The following is a 6,847-nucleotide window of genomic DNA, read 5'->3' as shown; positions in this document are numbered from 1 at the left end:
ATGTCAAGAATGCTGGGGTGGTTTACTATTCCCTCCTCCAGTGGACCATGTTTTGTCAGAATTCTTCACTATGACCTATTTGTCTTGAGTGGCCCTGCCCCTCATGGCTCATAGCTTCAATGAGTTATGCAAGCCTCTACATCACACAAGCCCCTGTGATATATTAAGGAGTTTGTTCCACTGTCTTCTGATATTTTTCAAGTGACTTCATACTTCCATCTTTCCAAAATTTTTATCTTTTTGAGCAAAGAACACTTCCAGGTACCTTTTATATTCTTCCAGGGAATTGAAATTTTTTCCAATAAGCAAATTTTGTAAAAACAAAAATAAATGGGAATCTGAAGGTGTAACGTCTGGTAAATACAGCAGATGAATCAGAACTTCCCAGGCAAGCTGTAACAGTTTTTGCATGATCATCAAATAAACATGAGGTCTTGTTTTATCCTGATGGAAGATTATGCATTTCCTGTTGCCAATTCTGGAAGCTTTTCTGTGAGTGCTGCTTTCAGTTGGTCTAACTGGGAGCAGTGCTTGTTGGAATTAATTGTTTAGTTTTCCAGAAAGAGCTCATGATAGAGGACTGCCTTACAATCCCACCATGTACACAGCATCACCTTCTTTGGATGAAGATCAGCCTTTGGTGTGGTTGGTAGTGGTTTATTTGACTTGCCTCGTGATCTCTTCCATTTCACATTATTGTATAGCATCCACTTTCCATCACCCATCACAATTTGTTTTAGAAAGGGAACATTTTCCTTATGTTTCAGTAGAGAATTGCATGCAGAAATACAGTCAAGAAGGTTTTTTTCACTTAACTTATGTGGAACCCAGACATTAAAGTGATTAACATAACCAAACTGGTGCAAATGATTTTCAATGTCTGATTTGTATATTTTGAGTATGTCAGCTATCTCCTGCATGGTATAACATTCAGTTCAGTTCAGTTCAGTCACTCAGTCGTGTCCAACTCTTTGTGACCCCATGAACCGCAGCATGCCAGGCCTCCCTGTCCGTCACCAACTGCCGGAATCTACCCAAACCCATGTTCATTGAGTCAGTGATGCCATCCAACCATCTCATTCTCTGTCGTCCCCTTCTCCTCCTGCCTTCAATCTTTCCCAGCATCAGAGTCTTTTCAAATGAGTTAGCTCTTCGCATCAGGTTGCCAAAGTGTTGGAGTTTCAGCTTCAATACCAGTCCTACCAAAGAACACTCAGGACTGATCTCCTTTAGGATGGACTGGTTGGATCTCCTTGCAGTCCAAGGGACTCTCAAGAGTCTTCTCCAACACCGCAGTTCAAAAGCATCAATTCGTTGGCGCTCAGCTTTCTTTATAGTCCAACTCTCACATCCATACATGACTACTGGAAAAACCATAGCCTTGACTAGACAGACCTTCGTTGACAAAGTAATGTCTCTGATTTTTAATATGCTGTCTAGGTTGGTCATAACTTTCCTTCCAGGTATAACATTGATTGCTCTTAATTAATATCTCAGTTTGATTGCTATCAACTTCAACTGGTTTACCCAACCATGGAGCACTGTTCAGCAAGAAATCTCTAGCACAAAACTTTGCAAACCACTTTTGACATGTTTGATCAGTCACAGCACTTTCTCCATACACTGCACAAATCAAGTTTTGTGTTTCAGTTGTGTTTTCACCTTTCTTGAAACAATAAAGGATAATATGCCAAAATGTTACTTTTTTCTTTAATCTTCAACATTAAAATGGCTACACAAAAAGTCACCAATTTTGATAAGGTTTTTCTAATGCAATCTAATTGTTTCAAAGGAAGTTAAAGAAAAGTAAATGCTACTAGAGCCATCATAAGAAGAACAAAAATTAAAGAACCTTTTGGCCAACCCAATAAATCACAGAGAGAAAACGACCTGAGGGACCTATGGGACAGAAACCAAAGGTCTGACATTTAAATCATCAAAGCACCAGAAAGAGAGAAGAAAGAGTGTGAATAAATATTTACTGAATGAATATTTAAAGAAATAGTAACTGTGAAGTCCTAATACTTAGAAAAAGACACACACAAAAATCTAATGTCTGAGGAAGCTGAGCAAACACTAAAAGAAAAATCCAAATAATCTGTACCAAGATATATCAGAAGAAAATTTTTGAAAAATAAACACAAGGAAACATCCTTGAAAGTAGCCAGAGATAAATGAGGGTTAACCTACAGGAGAATAATGATTTAGTAACAGTTGATTTATCATTAGAAATGATGGAAGCCAGAAAAGGCACAACATTTCAAAGTGCTGAAAGAATGAACTGTCAACCAAAGTTTTACATCCAGAAAAAAATATTCTCTAAGAACAAAGATGAGCGGTCGCTTCGGCAGCACATATACTAAAATTGGAACGATAGAGAGAAGATTAGCATGGCCCCTGCACAAGGACAACATGCAAATTTGTGAAGCATTCCATATTTTTTGGAAGTGTAAAAAAAAAAAAGAACAAAGATGAAATCTATATTTTCAAATGAAACAAAACTCAGAGAATCTGTCACCAGCAGATCTTCTCTAAAAGAAAGATTAAAGTAAGTTCTTCAGACAGAGAGGAAATGAGAGCAAAAGAAAACTAAGAACACCCAAAATGGAGAAAAATCAACAGGAAGAGTAAATATATAATTAATACAGTATACCATGTTTTCTATCTTTTGAGGTTTTCCGTTTTAGTGGGTGAAAGTAAAAATGATAACACTGTCTAATGTGATTCTCAGTGTAAGTAGAAATAATATTTAAGACAATTGTATTATAAAGAGGGAGGTTAAGGGCTGATAAAGTTTCTATATAATCTTTGAAGCAGTAAAATATTGATACTAGTAGCCAATGATATGTTACAGAGATGGGAGAATGGATTACGAAAGATGAAAATAAAATTAAAAAAAACCAAAGTACATGCTATGCACAAAATCTCACATGAAATGTTATGATTTAGGTAAGCTGAACCTAAAAGTACCAAAAAGATATAACATGCGAACACTAAGCCAAGAAACCTGGAATGACTATATTAATATCAGACAAAGTAAATTTCAGAGCAAAAAATTTACAGAGACAAAAACAACGTTATGTAACTATCAAATAGTCTATTCATGAAGAAAAGATAACAGTTCTAGATGTATATTCATCACACAAGAGAGATTCAAAATACAGTAGATGAAGTAAGATCTGACAGAATTGAGAGGAGAAACGGACAATAGATTATAGTTTGGATGTTGGGCTTTCCAGGTGGCACTAGTGGTAAAGAACCCTCTTGCCAATGCAGGAGATGCAAACAGATTCAGGTTCTATCTATGGGTCAGTAAGATCCCCTGAAGGAGGACACGGCAACCCCCTCCAACATTCTTATCTGGAGAATCCCTTGAACAGAGGAGCCTGGAGGGCAACAATGAATAGGGTCACAAAGAGTCAGATGTGACTGAAGCGAGTTAGCACACACACATAGTTTGGGATTTTAACACTCCTCCCTCAGTAATTGACAGAAGTAATGAACAGAAATTCAGAAGAGATAGAAAAGAATTGAAGGACCCTGTCAATCAACATAATCTAGGGAACTCCTTGGTGGCCCAGTGGTTAGGACTTGATGTTTTTCACTGGTGTGGACTGGGTTTGATTCCTGGTCAGAGAAATAAGATCCCACAAGCCATGTAGCATGGCCACACACACACACACACATGCACAAGTAAAAAACCAGGATCTAATTGAAATGTACTGAACCACAGCAGAATACATCATTTCAAGTATACCTAGAAGATAAAGACAGTCTATGTCCTGAGTGTTCATTGGAAGGACCAATGCTGAAGCTGAAACTCTAGTACTTGGGCACCTGATGCGAACAGCTGACTCATCTGAAAAGACCTTGATGCTGGGAAAGATTGGGGGCAGGAGGAGAAGGGGACGACAGAGGATAAGATGGTTGGATGGTATCACCGACTCAATGGACAAGGGTTTAGGTGGACTCCAGGAGTTAGTGACGGGTAAATGGGAACTACCCCATTATCAAACTACCCCAAATTACCAAAACAGTGGGAAATTTAAAGAACAGTGGGCAATGTGACTATAATTAACAATACTTGAAATTTGCTATGAGATTTAATCTTAACTGTTCTCACCACAGAAAAAAAGAAAAAGAAAATGGTAACTGTGTGAGGTGATGAATATGTAAATTAGATTCTTTGTGGTTATCACAATATATGTGTAAGTCAAAGTATCAAGTTATACACCTTGAATGTAAATGATTTTTATTTATCAATTATACCTTAGAGAAACTAGGGGTGATATAACATCATAAATTGAAATTTTAAAAACATATTATTATTAATTACAATTCTCAAAAAAATAAAACAAATTTGATAAAACTTGAGCAGGATCTGTATGGCAAAAAATACAAATGTTGATTTAAAAAATAGAGAAAACAAATGGAGATACATGCAATGTTCATAGATTAAAAGACTTTATGTAGCTCAGATTCCTGAGGTTTTGGAGTAAATTTTGCCTTTACCTCATGATAACAATCCTCCTTCTGAAAAGGAGCTTCTGATTTGCCATTGGATCCTAATAGACACTAAACTCCTGAACATGGGAAAGCAAGTGACTATGTGACCCAAAATATCCACCATTTACTTGTGTAATCTGCTTCACTGAATCAAAATAATGGATACATAAAGCTATTTCTTTGTTAAATGGGATAGCAAAATATAAGAACAGACCAGGGTTTCCCTGTGGTCCAGTAGTTAAGAATCCACCTGCCAATGTGAGGAACACAGTTTTGATCCCTTGTCCTAGAAGATCCCACATGCCAAGGGGCACCTGAGCCTGTGTGCCACAACTTCTGAACCCATGCTCTGGAACCTTCCAACAGTAACTACTGAAGCCCATCCACTGTATAGTTCATGCTCTGCAACAAGAGAAGCTATCACAATGAGAAGCCTGCTCACTGCAACTGAAGAAAACCCACACACAGAAACAAAGACCCAGTGCAGCCAAAAATTAATAAACTATATTTTAAAAAGAGACCAGACCAAAACAGAATCAGAAAGTATAAGCAAACTGTATAATAAAGTAGTTCACAGTATCGTGGTATCAATATTTATTTTAGAAAACTGCTGACCAAAACCACCTGCATACATGGGCAGCCATAATGATAATCACTTGCAAGAGCTGTTTTGCAACAAGAGGTCTATATAAGGAATACAGTGCTGTAGCAGACACGACTGAGCGACTTCACTTTCACTTTTCACTTTCATGCATTGGAGAAGGAAATGGCAACCCACTCCAGTGTTCTTGCCCAGAGAATCTCAGGGACGGCAGAGCCTGGTGGGCTGCCGTATATGGGGTTGCACAGAGTCGGACACGACTGAAGCAACTTGGCAGCAGCAGCAGCAGCAGTAGCCAAAAACTAACTGGGAGAATTCAGGAGGGGCCTAAAAGAGGGAGGAGATGTCAGTCCATATTCTACCAAACTCCCATAATCCTTCTCACTGAAATTCATCTTGGCTAAGAGATGCACACACCACCAGGAAGGACCCTGAGTCATATCGAATACAGGTCAAGCAAGGTGATTGGCCAGAGAAAACCTGGAAACTAATCCCATTACCATAAAATCCGAGATTATACGCTACATGATAGAGCAGTTCTCCTGGTTTCCCTTACTTTGCTGCTCTCTGCCCGAATACCACTTCCCAATAAAATCTTTTGCTTTGTCAGTATGGGTGTCTCCTTGGACAATTAATTTCCAAGTGTTAGACAAAAGCCCACTCTCAGGCCTTGGAAGGGGTCCCCTTTCTGCAACACTTAGTCTTATTGAGTCAACACATGACCCCCCCCCCCCCCCAATACACCTTAGAGCCCCATGGGGAGTCCCCTATAAATATTTAACAGAGGATGAAAGAGTACCCTTCTTAGGTTACAGATGTGTCTGCAAGGGATGGTGGCAGAATGGTGACCCTAAAAAGCTGTAGTGAAGAGAAATCCTCCTTAGAGGGCAGAGTTTGGGGAAAGTGAAAGTGAAGTCACTCAGTCGTGTCCAACTCTTTGTGACCGCACGGACTGTAGCCTATCAGGCTTCTCCGTCATGGGATTTTCCAGGCAAGAGTACTGGAGTGGGTTGCCATTTCCTTCTCCAGGGGATCTTCCAGTTCAACCCAGGGATTGAACCTGGGTCTCCCGCATTGTAGGTAGATGCTTTTACCATCTGAGCCACCAGAGTTTGGGGAGGTATATTTAATTGTCCACTTTGTTTGAAGGAAGATATGTTTAAAATCATACTAATTCCCTTGGACTGCAAGGAAATCCAACCAACCATCCTAAAGGAAATCGGTCCTGAATATTCATTGGAAGGACTGATGTTGAGGCTGAAACTCCAATACTTTGGCTACCTGATGCAAAGAACTGACTCATTTGAAAAGACCCTGGTGCTGGGAGAGATTGAAGGTGGGAGGAGAAGGGGACGACAGAGGATAAGATGGTTGGATGGCATCACCAACTCAATGGACACTGAGTTTGAGTAAACTCCGGGAGTTGGTGATGGACAGGGAGGCCTGGCGTGCTGCAGTCCATGGGGTCGCAAAGAGTCAGACACAACTAAGTGACTGAACTGAACTGAGCTGATGTTTAAAATCATATTAATTCAAGATTAATGATTTAATGAGTTCATTGATAGTCTGTGCCTGGAAAATTATCAAGTAGACTTGGAAGAGACTATGTGGATGTACTTCTAAGAACCAAACAGAGAGGGAGGATACACATAGTCACTACTGGACAGGACAAGAGGGTGAAAAACAAGTAGAATTTGGGTATTTATTCCTTTGGCCCTCTATACTAAGCCTTGAGTTGGC

At 39.4% G+C, this 6,847-nt stretch overlaps 1 non-coding gene across 1 annotated transcript; it reads left to right on the top strand.

Annotated features, from left to right (window-relative positions):
* Positions 1-2,335: 2,335 nt before the first annotated feature.
* LOC128052934 (U6 spliceosomal RNA) lies at positions 2,336-2,442 on the top strand. Its single transcript, XR_008199885.1, has one exon. It is a non-coding gene; the product is annotated as a U6 spliceosomal RNA (small nuclear RNA).
* The last annotated feature ends 4,405 nt before the right edge of the window (positions 2,443-6,847 follow it).

This window comes from Budorcas taxicolor, chromosome 8, assembly GCF_023091745.1.
Source record: "Budorcas taxicolor isolate Tak-1 chromosome 8, Takin1.1, whole genome shotgun sequence".
Lineage (NCBI taxonomy): Eukaryota > Metazoa > Chordata > Mammalia > Artiodactyla > Bovidae > Budorcas > Budorcas taxicolor.
This window is presented reverse-complemented; position numbering and strand designations above follow the sequence as displayed.